The 13,458-nt window shown below is 41.8% G+C and overlaps 1 long non-coding RNA gene across 1 annotated transcript in view; it reads right to left on the minus strand.

Moving 5' to 3' along the window:
- Positions 1-13,458, minus strand: part of LOC134731333 (uncharacterized) — a 164,046-nt gene that overhangs the window by 74,189 nt on the left and 76,399 nt on the right. The window contains exon 3 of the long non-coding RNA XR_010113517.1: positions 12,158-12,295. This is a non-coding gene — a long non-coding RNA (uncharacterized lncRNA). The remainder of the gene's footprint in view (positions 1-12,157; positions 12,296-13,458) is intronic.

Below are 13,458 nucleotides of genomic sequence, written 5' to 3' on the forward strand. Positions count from 1 at the left end.
AAACAATTGCATGAAAATCAAACAGGGAACTTGGCTTTGACTCATTGGTTTTGACTGGCTCAACTAAGGTTTTTTATTCTGATGCTTAGTTGTGTAGAGATCTGCCTTATTGTGCATGGGCTGGACAAGGTCAGATTTAAATGCTATATTTAAGAGGAACAACACAGGCAGCCTATATATTGTTTAGAGGACATTAATAAATGGTATAGGAAATTGAATTAGCAAGTGCCTAGTTTATTTAATCTTTAATATTCCAGGATTTCAAGTTGGTGAAAATATAGCTTAAAAGGATGTGGTCTCTGGCATAGTGGCTCATATCTGTAATCACAGTGTTTTGCAGGGCTAAGGTGGGAAGATCACTTGATCCCCTGGGTTCAAGACCAGCTTGGGCAACATAGCAAGACCTCATCGCTACAAAAATTTTTTAAAAATTAGCTAGGCCTGATGGTGTGTACCTGTATCCCAGCTACTCAGGAGGCTGAAGCAGGAGGATCACTTGACCCCAGGAGCTGGGGGCTGCAGTTAATTATGATCATGCCAACTGTACCCCAGCCTGGATAACAGAAGAAGACCCTGTCTCTAAAAAATAAATAAATAAAATAAAAAATAAAGGGGCTTGGGGTTGTTGAATTCCCACCATATTCTAAGCACTATGGTATATGATGCTGTGGCTATGTTCTCCAGTTTGATCATTCTGGTCATTGTTCCCATTTCACAGACAAGGAAACCAGGGCTTTGAGAGGCTAGGCAGTTTTCCTACTCACCCAGCTAATGAACAGCTTACCTTCTTTTTACTTAATTCAATTCCACAACATCAAGCATATCACATTCTGTGATTCTAAGATTCATTGCTTTAATGGTCCTATGAATGATTCTTTTTTTTTTTTTTTTTTTTTGAGACGGAGTCTCGCTCTGTCACCCAGGCTGGAGTGCAGTGGTGCTATCTCGTCTCAATACAAACTCTGCCTCCCAGGTTGAAATGATTCTCCTGCCTCAGACTCCCAAGCAGCCGAGATTACAGGCACGTGCCACCCAGCTAACTTTTGTATTTTTTGGTAGTGGTGATGTTTCGTCATGTTGGCCAGGGTGGTCTCGAACTCCTGACCTCAGGTGATCTGCCCGTCTCGGCCTCCAAAAGTGCTGAGATTACAGGCATGAGCCACCGTGCCTGGCCCCTATGAATGATTCTAACATTGCAGTGTTCGGAGACTGCACAGAATGGCTGTGCAGGAATAGAAAGGTTGCAAAGGGGGACAGGGAGCATGAGGTAGAAGAAGGAACAGATAAATTACAGAAGTGGTCATTCGTTCGGTCCCCTGCCCTGCAAACAAAACATTCCTGTTTATTTCTCTGCATTTCTGCTAGGCAGCCATGTGACCTGAGAAGAGCTCCCTTGTGAGACAGGATTTTTCTCATTTCCTGGCTCCTAATCTAATAGAAATGTCTAAACTAGTTGGCTGGCTCTGCCTGAAGAGGGGGGAGTGGGGAGAAAAGGTAGAATCAATCACTCCATTTGAAACTGCATCTGCTGAAAAGATGTCACGAAGAGGCAGGGAGGACCAGAATTCTGTTTACCCAAGCACTTCTCCTAGCAACCGCTGGCCCATTTCTTGTTTCTTGGCTGCAACCCATTAAGGGTGCCCAGCAGGGCCTTCCAGAGCCTGGCCAGGGCACGGCATCCCTGCCAGCTGTCCGCCGATTCTTCTCCTTTTACATTAGAATGCGTTTTACAACTTGATTAAGTGCCTGCCTGTTGCCAACCCTAGGCTGAGTTTCTAGGTTGCAGCCTCTGAAAGTCTCCTTATTAAAGGCATTTACAAAATAATATCCTAGTGGAGAGCTGCCAGGAGTTATTTGAAACTCCAGTTATTCCCATGGGACAGTCAATGTGAGTTTTCTCCAGTTAGAATTCATTTGGTTAGAAGACAGAGTCCTTGATACACACTTGCAAAAGTAATTTAATATTTGTGGGTTTTTTTTTTTTACTTTTTATTAAATCTTTTTTTATTTGTACAGATTTGTGGGGTTCAAGCGTGATTTTGTTACATGCATTGATTGCATAGTAAGGTCAGAGTTTTTGGGTATCCATCACTCAAATAACATACATTGTATCCATTAAGTAATTTCCCGTTATCTGCCCTCCCTCTCACCCTCTCACCCTTCGCAGTCTCCATTTTCTGTCATTCTACACTCTACATCCATGTTTAAATATTTATAATTAAAGGAACTGCAATTGTGATTCAGCTCTGACGTGGGTGGCAGAGACCTTACCTGTGTCCTAGCTACAAACGAAAGCTGCAGAATCTATCAGTTCTTCGTCATTTGTAGTGCTAGATCTCAGGAGGCAGATGAGTTCTGCAATGAGCTCACACTTCCTTGGATGTTTAAGATCATTGCATAGGCTGAGCATGGTGGCTTACACCTGTAATCCCAACACTTTGAGAGGTCGAGGTGGTTGGATCACTTGAGATCAGGAGTTCGAGATCAGCCTGGCTGGTATGGTGAAACCCTGCCTCTATTAAAAATACGAAAATTAGCCAGGTGTGGTGGTGCACACCTGTAGTCCCAGCTACTCAGGGGACTGAGGCACAAGAATCACTTGAACCGGGGAGATGCTGGTTGCAGTCTCACCACTGCACTCAGGCCTGGGCGACAAGAGCAAGACTCCATCTCAAAAAAAAAAAAAAAAAAAAAAAAGAGATGCTATCCTGTTGCTCAGAGTTTTGGCAGAGATCACAAAGGCCAAGACAGGCATGAAATGTGTCAAGGACACAAACATCCTTCATTAAGGTCCTAGACCTTGCTCAGGACATGCTAAGAGATGCCAAACCACTTCAGCCAGCATTGGTCCTGTGACAGGCTGCTTATATAGGAATGGATTAAGAAGGGTATGGAGGATTTCTCTGGAAAGACTTGTTAGTATGCCATATCTCCACTCCCTATGGGGGCCTCAGGGCAAGAGAGGGGGCTAGAAGAAAGCCATCTGGGGTATTCTGTGTGGCTCTGGGGTTGGAACATCATAGGGAACTAGGCATCTGACTCGCTTGTGACTGAGCTGCAGAAAGGGGCTTGTACTCTCACACCTGGCCATCACACAGAGGAAGAACTGTACCAGAATGGCCTGTAGGGCTAGAGTGGGCAGGGCAAACTCTAGTGAGGTCTCTATGTGCCAGATATGGACCTGCTAAAGGGGCTCTTCCATAAGGGTCAAGATGACCCCAACAGAGGGTGAACTTCAGGACAGGAGCTGAGCAGAACACTAAAAGCGAGGGGAAGAGGCGTTGCCCACTTCAAGGGAAGCTCAGGTGCGGTATTCCTGATGACCAAGAGGGGATGCCCAAAGAACTCTCAAGAGTCCCCCATAAGGAAGAGAATTAACACACACCCAGAAGATCCAATGGTAAATCCAATGGCATCAGTCAAGTGTACCTTTCCTCTCCTCCCTCATCCTTTCCAACTCGCAGGGACTCAAAGTACAGTCAGAGAGTGATGGAGGGAAGGAGAAACAGGGAAAGAGGCCACCATCATCCACTGCCCACTCCCCACTCCCCACTGCAGGTTTCCTGGCCACAAAAAGGCTGAGCTAGGAGACTGAAAGGGGGACATTTTATTACCCAAGAATGACCTTAAAAGCTGAAGGAACCTAACTGAAATTTCATGTAGCATTAGTGGAGATGAAAAAACCAGGGGAGTGGTCAAAAGTTAAAGTACAGTGACAGATAGAATCGTGTTACTGTTTGTCTACATCCAAGTCTAGTTTAATTATTAAATCTGTTGGTAGAGTCTTCCTAAAAGACAGAAGACTCCGGAACCAAAACAACAACAAAATTAAAATATGTGCATTATCAGTCAAAAACTATCGTAATCATATGATTGGGACATATAATATACATTTTTTGGGGGGTTGTTTTTTGTTTGTTTGTTTTGAGACGGAGTTTCGCTCTTGTTGCCCAGGCTGGACTGCAATGGTGCAATCTCGGCTCATTGCAACCCCCGCCTCCTGGATTCAAGCGATTCTCCTGCCTCTGCCTCCTGAGTAGGTGTGATTACAGGCACCTTCCATTTCACCTGGCTAATTTTTTGTATTTTTAGTAGAGACTGGGTTTCACCATGTTGGCCAGGCTGGTTTCAAACTCCTGACCTCAGGTCATCATCCACCTTGGCCCCCCAAACTGTCGGGATTACAGGCTTGAGCCATCGTACCCGGCCGGAGTTTTATATATATGAGAAAAACTGTTAGCACATGATCATGCCTCCTTCCTGCTACCTTAAAAACATTCTCATGAGTCATTGAAGGGAAAAAATATTCTGACACTTAGGCCATCTTCGTCTCAATCTCACAATGTCCCTGTTGTGCTCTTATAATGCTACACACCACTGGGAATGTTCTGTTCAGAGTGTTACATTCAATACCCTGTCACTGATTTCTTTAAGAAATTGAACATAGTTTTATAGCTTATGAAAGCATTGGTGTGCAGAAAAACATACCATAGCTATATATTTTCTTTCTCATACTCTCACATTTCTGGAGAAACATAGTCTACCCATTTAATAAGAAATGCAGAATTCTGCATTTAGTTGAAATAAGCCACTTTTTCATAAGAGATTTTATAATTCCTGAGTCTCATGTACAAATGGCAGAGAGTTACCCCCACAGCTCCCCTGCCAAGCCCTCTCTTGCAGTAGATGAGATGTATCATTCCTTTTCTTATCTTGCATACAGAGTTGGCCACTGACAACTTATGATAGCTCCAGCTGACATGGGTTTCTCACATCTAGCCAGATGCTCATTCCTCTTTTCCTTTTTATATGTAGTGGTCTTAAGACATGTGTTTAAATTTGTTGACATTTCTACCCATCAAGTGTAGTTCTCTTCCCCTAGAACATGAGCTGGTCTTAAGGATTCACTTCTCAAAAATAGAAAATGGCAGAAGCAATATTGTGTGGCATTCAGAACTAGATCATAAAAGACAATACAGCATCAGCTTGGAATCATTTGGAACCCTTGCTGTTGGAACCCAGCCTCCAAGCTGGGTCCCAGGCCACACAGAACAAACTCATGTCAGTGATCTGGCCAACAGCATGGCTCAGACCCCAACTCACAACCAGCATCACCCATCAGACAGGTGAGTAAGGAAGCCTCAGCTATGGTTTCACTACAACTCCATGAGAGATCCTGAGTGAAAACTGCCCAGCTGAGCCCAGCAACATGAGAGATTATAATACATAATCACTGCTGTTTTATGCCACGAAGTGTATGGTGGTTTGTGACACAGCTGTAGGAAATCATCACACTATCAAGATGAGATTCTTTAAGCATGTAAAGAAGTAATAGCCAAAAATTCTATATCTGGCAAAACTATCCTTCTGCAAGGAAGGAGAAATAACATTCTCATACTAAAGAAAGCTCTTTAAAAAGTCCCTGGGTTAAAGAACTGGCTAAAAGAAGTTCTTCATACAAAAGAAAATGATAAAAGAATAAATCTTGGAGCATCGGGATGGAAAAAAGAACAATGGAAAGAGCAAATCTGGGTACATACAATAGACTATTGTTTTCCTCATGTGCTTTATAAATCATATTTGATGACTGCAACAAAAATTATGAAACTATCTGATACTCAGGACTGACATGTAAAAAGTAGAGAAGGCAAAGAGACCCCACTGGAAGTAACATTTTCATGCTTCACTCAAAGTACTGGAAATTCTGGTACTCTTAGACCATGATAAGTCACATTATGTATATTTTAATTTCCACAGCAACCACTAAAAACACTATACAAAGAAATACAGTCAAAAACATTATAAATTAACTGAGATGGAATATTTAAAAAATATTCAAGGGATCTTCAGGAAGGTGAGGCAAGAAAAACAGAGTGAACAAATCAGGAAAAAAAGGTATATTTAAGCACTAATAAATCAATAATTACTTTCACTGAACGTGGCCTTAATATATCATCAACAAAATTTAGACCTTGGTAGGGTAGATAAAAACATTGTGACACAACTATATGATGTTTACAAGAAACTCACATCAAATCCAGATAGGAGGTCAAAAGTGAAAGGATAGAAAATATACACCAGGAATACTACAATAAAAGAAAATCAAGGGTGGCCCTAATAATATCTGTTAAAGTAGACTCATAGGAAAGGAAATTACTACAAAGAGAGACGTATCATTATTATATATGATAAACAGATCAGTTCTCCAGGAAGACCTGGATGTGTATGGACCAAAGAATAGAGAGTCAAGATCCATGAAGCAAGAATCAATAGAACTGAGAGGAGAACTAGACGAATCCACAATTAGAGTTCAAGAATTTAACACTTCTCTCCCAACCACTAATAAAACCACTCGGTAGAAACTGGCAAAGATATAGAAGATTGGAATCATGCAGTCAACCAAGAGGTTCTAATTGACATATGTAGAATGCAGCAAAAAGCAATAAAATAATATGCTACTTTTTCCCCCAGTGCTCATGGAACATACTCTAAGATAGGCCATATCCTGGACCACAAAATACACTTAAGCAAATTTTTAAAAATTGAAATTATAGCCGGGCACAGTGGCTCACGCCTGTAATCCCAGCACTTTGGGAGGCTGAGGTGGGTGGATCACGGGGTCAGGAGTTTGAGACCAGCCTGGCCAATATGGTGAAATCCTGTCTCTACTAAAATTACAAAAATTAGCCAGGTGTGATGGCGCATGCCTGTACTTCCAGCTACTTGGGAGGCTGAGGCAGAAGAGCTGCTTGAACCTGGGAAGCTGAGGTTGCAGTGAGCCAAGATCATGCCATGCACTCAAGCCTGGGCAACAGAGTGAGACTCCATCTCAAAAACAACAACAACAACAACAAACCACCACCACCAACAAAAACAACAACATTGAAATTATATACAGTGTGATCTCTGGTCATGGATTCAAACTAGAAATCAATATGACAAAAACAATGAAAACTAAACAGGAAAAATTAAACAATACACTCCTAAATAATCCATTGGCCAAGTAGGAAGCTTCAAAACAAATAAAAATGCATACAAGCAAACAAAAATAAAACGTAACAAAATACTGGGATGTAGTTAAGAGATTTTGAGAGGAAAATTTATAACACTAAGTGCTTACATAAAGAAAAAGGAAAGATCTCAATAAGTAATCTAAGTTCCTATGCCTCAGGAAATCCAAAATATCAAAATCTAAAGCAAGCATAAGGAAGGAAATAATAAAAATTACATCAGGAATTAATTAAATTAAGAAAAGAAAAACAATACAGAAAAATCAATGAAACAAGAAGCTGGTTCTTCAAAAGAGTACATTTGATAAACCTTTAGGAAAAACTGACAAAAATAGAAGACACGAATCATCAGTATCAAAAATATAACACCATACAGGTAGAGTATATTAATATCATATTCTGGGATATCGCTGCAGATTCTGTAGCCATTAAAACATTAAGAGAACACCAAAAACCACAACTTAGGAGAAATGGACGAATTCCTGAAAGCCACATACTGCCAAAACTCAACGAAAATGAAGTGGATCACCTGATCAGCTCCATAATGATTCAAAAATTGAATGTGTAATTTAAAAGCTTCCCCAAATTAAACTACAATGACACCTAGACACCTAGGAAAATGACCAAAACAAAAAACAGTAGGAACACTGAATGCTGGTGAGGATATGGAGAAACCGAATCACTCAGTCACTGTTGGTGGAAATGTAAGATGGCACAGTCACTCCGTAAAACAGTTTGGCAGTTTCTTATAAAGTTAAATACACAAATGTTACGTAATCCAGAAATTGTGTGCTTGGTCATTTATCTCAGAGGAATGGAAACTTATGTTCACACAAAATCCTGAAAATAGTAGCTTTATTAGTAACAGTCTAAAATTGGAAATAGCCCATTGTATTTCACCTGGTGAAAGATTAAACAAACTGTGGTATATATACACCGTGGGTACTATGCAGCAATAAAAAGGGAATAAATTATTGATTTTTTTAAATGAAAAAACTTGGATGAATCTCCAGGAAATTTATGCTAAGTGAAAAAAGCCAACCCCAAAGTGTTACATATTACTATATGATTTTATAGAATATTTTTGAAATGACAAAATTTTAGAAAAAATAAGATTACCAAAGGTTAGGGGTGGGAGAGGAAAGGAAGGTGGGTGTAGTTATGGAAGAGTGACATGGCCTGGCACGGTGGCTCACGCCTGTAATCCTATCACTTTGGGAGGCCCAGGTGGGTGAATCATGAGGTCAGAAGATCGAGACCAGCCTGGCCAACATGGTGAAACCCCGTCTCTACTAAAAAGTACAAAAAATTAGCTGGGCGTAGTGGCCAGCGCCTGTAATCCCAGCTACTCTGGAGGCTGAGGTAGGAGAATCACTTGATCCCGGGAAGCAGAGGTTGCAGTGAGCCGAGATCGCACCACTGCATTCTAGCCCAGGCAACAGAGTGAGACTCCGTCTCAAAAAAAAAAAAAAAGAAAAAGAAAAAAGAAAAAAACGAAAAAGAGTGACGTGAGGTGTCCTCCTGGTAATGGTGTTGCTCAATATCTTGATGGTGGCCGATAAAGACAGCTTCAGATATGATATCTTTGTATAAAATTAAATGTGCATGCACACAGACACAAATGAGTTACACATACGATTGGGGAAATCTGAAAAAGATCAATTGATTATATCAATGACATCTGGTTGTAATATTGTACTATAGTTTTTCAAGATGTTACCATTGGGAAAACTGGATATAGAGTGCTCTGTGATTTTTCTTAGAACTGCATGTGAATCTGTAATTATATCAATAAAACTTTTTTTTTTTTTGAGACAGTCTCGCTCTTTTGCCTAAGATGGAGTGCAGTGGCACAATCTCAGCTCACTGCAGCCTCTGCCTCGCGGGTTCCAGTGATTCTCCTGCCTCAGCCTCCTGGGTAGCTGGGATTACAGGCGTGCATCACCACGCCCAGCTAATTTTGGTATTTCTAGTAGAGACAGGGTTTCATCATGTTGGCCAGGCTGGTCTCAAGCTCCTGATCTCAGGTGATCCGCCCACCTCGGCCTCCCAAAGTGCTAGGATTACAGATGTGAGTCAATAAAACTTTTAACTAAACATTATGTTTATAAAGTGGTTGTGATAGTATGAGATAAATTGTTTGTAAAATTGCCATAGGCTTAAAAAGCTGAACTGTTCATGAAATTTAATTACACAATGAATATAGTTATATTAAACACATTCAAAGAAAGCAAAATAAAAAGGGCGTAAAATGTAAAACTGGGCTGGGCGTGGTGGCTCATGCCTATAATCCCAGTACTTTGGGAGGCTGAGGTGGGCAGATCACCTGAGCTCAGGAGTTCAAGACTAGCTTGGCCAATATGGTGAAACCCTGTCTCTACTAAAAATACAAAAAAATTAGCTGGGTTTGGTGGTGGGTGCCTGTAATCCCAGCTACTCAGGAGGCTGAGGCAGGAGAATTGCTTGAAACCGGGAGGCAGAGGTTGCAGTGAGCCAAGATCACGCCATTGCACTCCAGCCCGGGCAACAAGAGCAACACTCTGTCTCAAAAAAAGAAAAAAAAAAAAGGTAAAATTAAAAGAAGAGGCCGGGCATGGTGGCTCATGCCTGTAATCCTAGCATTTTGGGAGGCTGAGGCAGGTGGATCACGAAGTCAGGAGTTCAAGACCAGCCTGGACAAGATGGTGAAACCCTGCCTCTACTAAAAATACAAAATTTAGCCAGGTGTGACAGGCACCTGTAAGCCCAGCTGCTTGGGAGGCTGAGGCAGGAGAATCGCTTGAATTCAGTGGGTGGAGGTTGCAGTGGGCAGAGATTGCACCAGTGCACTCCAGCCTGGGCAACAGAGTGAGACTCCGTCTCAAATAAAAAAAAAAAAGGAAGAATGGAAAAGTCAAAAGGAGATAAAGTATACTATGTTAAAACTTTTGTTTTTCAAATTTTTTATAATGAGCATGTGAGACTTTTAAAATAGGAAAAAATTAATTTGATTAAAATATATACTTTTATTCATTCTGATCTTTTCTGAGTCCCTGGAACTTGTCGCATTATCGGAATCACCCACTTTTCTCTTTCTTAAGGCTGCTTACGTGACTTCCTTGTGGATTTCTTCCCCATTCCTTGGCAACGTACTTTGGGCTTGTCTTGAAATTATCCAACTGTGAAGACACAGAATTTCAAATTTGCCTGCCTATGCACAAACATCGCCACAGCTGGGAGGATTCTCTAGGGAAATGTTGAAAGCAAGTCGAGATGCTAGAGGAGTTTGGAGAAGATTTTTTCACATGGAGAGTTCCGGGTGCAATTAAGTTGCACTCAAAACCAGATAGGCTAGAAAATATTGGGGAGGCAAATGTGGTTGCATCCTTTATACAAAGAACAGTGTTTCATATCCGGATAGAAGAAAATCATCAGTGAATTGCAAAATCTTTAGAGGCAGAAGGCACCTGAGAGACAGGTCACCATGCAGAACAATTCAAGGTGGCTCCATTCACACTTAGCCTATGTACATGGTGGCCCCTGGGATTGTGCAGTGTGCAACTTACACAACTGTATGCAGGGATTCTGCTGAATCCAGTCATTACCACCCTTGCCCTTCCTCACACACAGATTTAGGATCCTTTTACAGAGGAGGCAAGTGAGGCTCAGAGGAGGAAAGCAAGTCGTTCAAAGCCACCCAGCTAACCACAGAGCCAGACTAAAATCCAGATTATTGAATTTTAGAACAATATTCTTTCCTCTCTACAATGATGACTGGAAAGGATATTGTCACTCAAAACAGCCACCTCCACCACAGCAACAAGTTCATTCTTTAAAGTATTTGTTTCAGGCCAGGTGTGGTGGCTCACGCCTGTAATCCCAGCACTTTGGGAGGCTGAGGCGGGCGGATCACCTGAGGTCAGGAGTCCAAGACCAACCTGTCCAACATGGTGAAACCTCGTCTCTACCAAAAATACAAAAATTAGCAGGGCATAATGGTGGATGCCTGTAATCCCAGCTACTTGGGAGGCTGAGGCAGGAGAATCGCTTGAACCTGGGAAGGTGGAGGTTGTAGTGAGCTGAGATCGTACCACTGCACTCCAGCCTGGGCGACAAGAGCAAAACTCCATCTCAAAAAAAAAAAAAAGTATTTGTTTCAGATCCACATGAGTGTAGGCTAAACCAGGGCTGTTTTTATAGCATCTCAAATTCTAAATTGAGTGAAAATTCTAAGTACACTTTTCTCACATATGAAATGACAATAATAGTACCTACCTCTTAGGGTTCTTCTGGAGGTAGATGAGTTAATATTTGTGGAACACTTAGAACAGTGCCTGTCATAAAGTACTATATAGGTATTGGATATTATTATTATTACTATTAGCATGTATTTCTCCCCCGTTAATACATGGGTTCTTCAGAGACCACATGTTTTATCTGTGGTTTCATTGGACCTCGCATGACTTTGAGGAGTGATGTATCAATGTTGTTTGATGATGGATGGATGGATGGGTGGATGGATGGATGAACAGATAAATGAATGGATGGATGGTTGGATGGATGGATAGATGGACAGATGAATGGAGACACAGATGGATAAAAGAGTATGGATGAATGAAAGAGGATGGATGAATGGATGGATAGTGGATGGATGGATGGATGGGTGGATGGATGGATGAATAGATGAATGAATGGATGGATGGTTGAATGGATGGGTAGATGGACAGATGAATGGAGAGATTAGATGGATAAAGGAGTACGGATGAGTGAAAGAGAATGGATGAATGAATAGATGGATGAAGGAGGATGGATGAATGGATGCGTGGTGGGTGAATGATTGAATTCAAGCTCTTGTTAGTAACACAACAGAATGAGTATTTCATTGGACTTTTTTTCATGGAGAACAAAGATATGACACCATTCACAAGTAATATATGAATGCTTTAGTTTCATTGAATTCTAGACAGTTCAGGGCCTTTGATGACTCATCTTACCCAACTTTTGGCTTGATGCAGGAAATCACATGACCAGCAGCCTCAACACGCAGCTCTAGTTTAAAAGCTGTGGCAAAGTGAGAGCTCATTCCCTGGGAGGCAGACAGTCCTGTGACTGTACCACTGTAATGATTAGCAAGTTCTTCTTAGGTCCATTTTATCCCTTCAACTTACCTGGACCTCCTGGTGACACCAAGAAGGAGTCGAATTTCACCACCACCAGGTTTTTTGTTCACTTGTTCAGTAAATATTTAGTGAGCATACAATGATTAAAGAGTAAACATGGTTCCTGCTGTCTTGGAGATGACTTTGCTATGGAAGAGACAGAAGAGAAAATAATTTGTTGAAGATATAAGGACACACTATGGAAAGTGCTTCAGAGGAAATGCACAGGTGCAGCTGTTTTGACCAGGGCACTCCTGAATCTGCCCTGAGATGCAGGAGAGAGGAGGGGTGCTGGTTTTCAGTGCTGCAGAATCTACTAATAGTGTAGACAGAAGCAGGGCGCAGTGGCACACACCTATAATCCCAGCACTTTGGGAGGCTGACGTGGGCGGATCATGAGGTTGGGAGTTTGAGAGCACCCTGGCCAACATCGTGAAACCCCATCTCTACTAAAAGTACAAAAATTAGCCAGGCGTGGTGGTGAATGCCTGTAATCCCAGCTACTCAGGAGGGTGAGGCAGGAGAATCACTTGAACCCAGGAGGCGGAGGTTGCAGTGAGCTGAGATTATGCCATTGCACTCCAGCCTGGGTGACAGAGCAAGACTCCGTTTCAAAAAAAAAAAAAAAAAGTATATATATATACATAGTGTAGATAGAAAAGTGTCAGGACACACATTAATTCAATGATTGTTCAGCTCTCAACTAGGTGAGGTAAGAAAGCCAGTGTCAGCCAGGCATCTGCCTGCAGATGCTTAGGTATTCTGAAAAAAAGCACCCCAAAATTGAACAGCCAGATGGATCATCCAAGTTGCAACAGACTTCGGGGATCACCCGGATCATACGGCTCCCTCAGCATGTGCTCCTTGTGCACACACCTACACACACAAAGTGATGACGCTTAACAAGAGAAAGGGGTAAACTTCAGATGTCCTGACCCCAGCTCTCTCTCTCTGACCATTGGTGCATTGTCTTTGCTTATGCTAACTCTTATATGCTGTGGTCCTCAGGATTTTCTTAATGAGTTTAGAAATGTCATTTTACTAACTCATTCAATCATTTATTTGTTCATTCATTCATTTGGCAAAACTGAAACTGAGATGTTCCAAAAAGCACTATCTACCCCTCCCTTCCCTTCCAAATACCCTACCACAGTTTTTTTGTTTTTTTTTTGTTTTTTTTTTTGAGGCAGAGTCTTGCTCTGTCGCCCAGGTGCTGCAGTGCAGTGCTGTGATCTCGGATCTCGGCTTACTTCAACCTGCACCTCCTGAGTTCAAGCAATTCTTGTGCCTCAGCCTCCTGAGTAGCTGGG

The sequence above is a fragment of the Symphalangus syndactylus genome, chromosome 9, assembly GCF_028878055.3.
Source record: "Symphalangus syndactylus isolate Jambi chromosome 9, NHGRI_mSymSyn1-v2.1_pri, whole genome shotgun sequence".
Classification (NCBI taxonomy): domain Eukaryota; kingdom Metazoa; phylum Chordata; class Mammalia; order Primates; family Hylobatidae; genus Symphalangus; species Symphalangus syndactylus.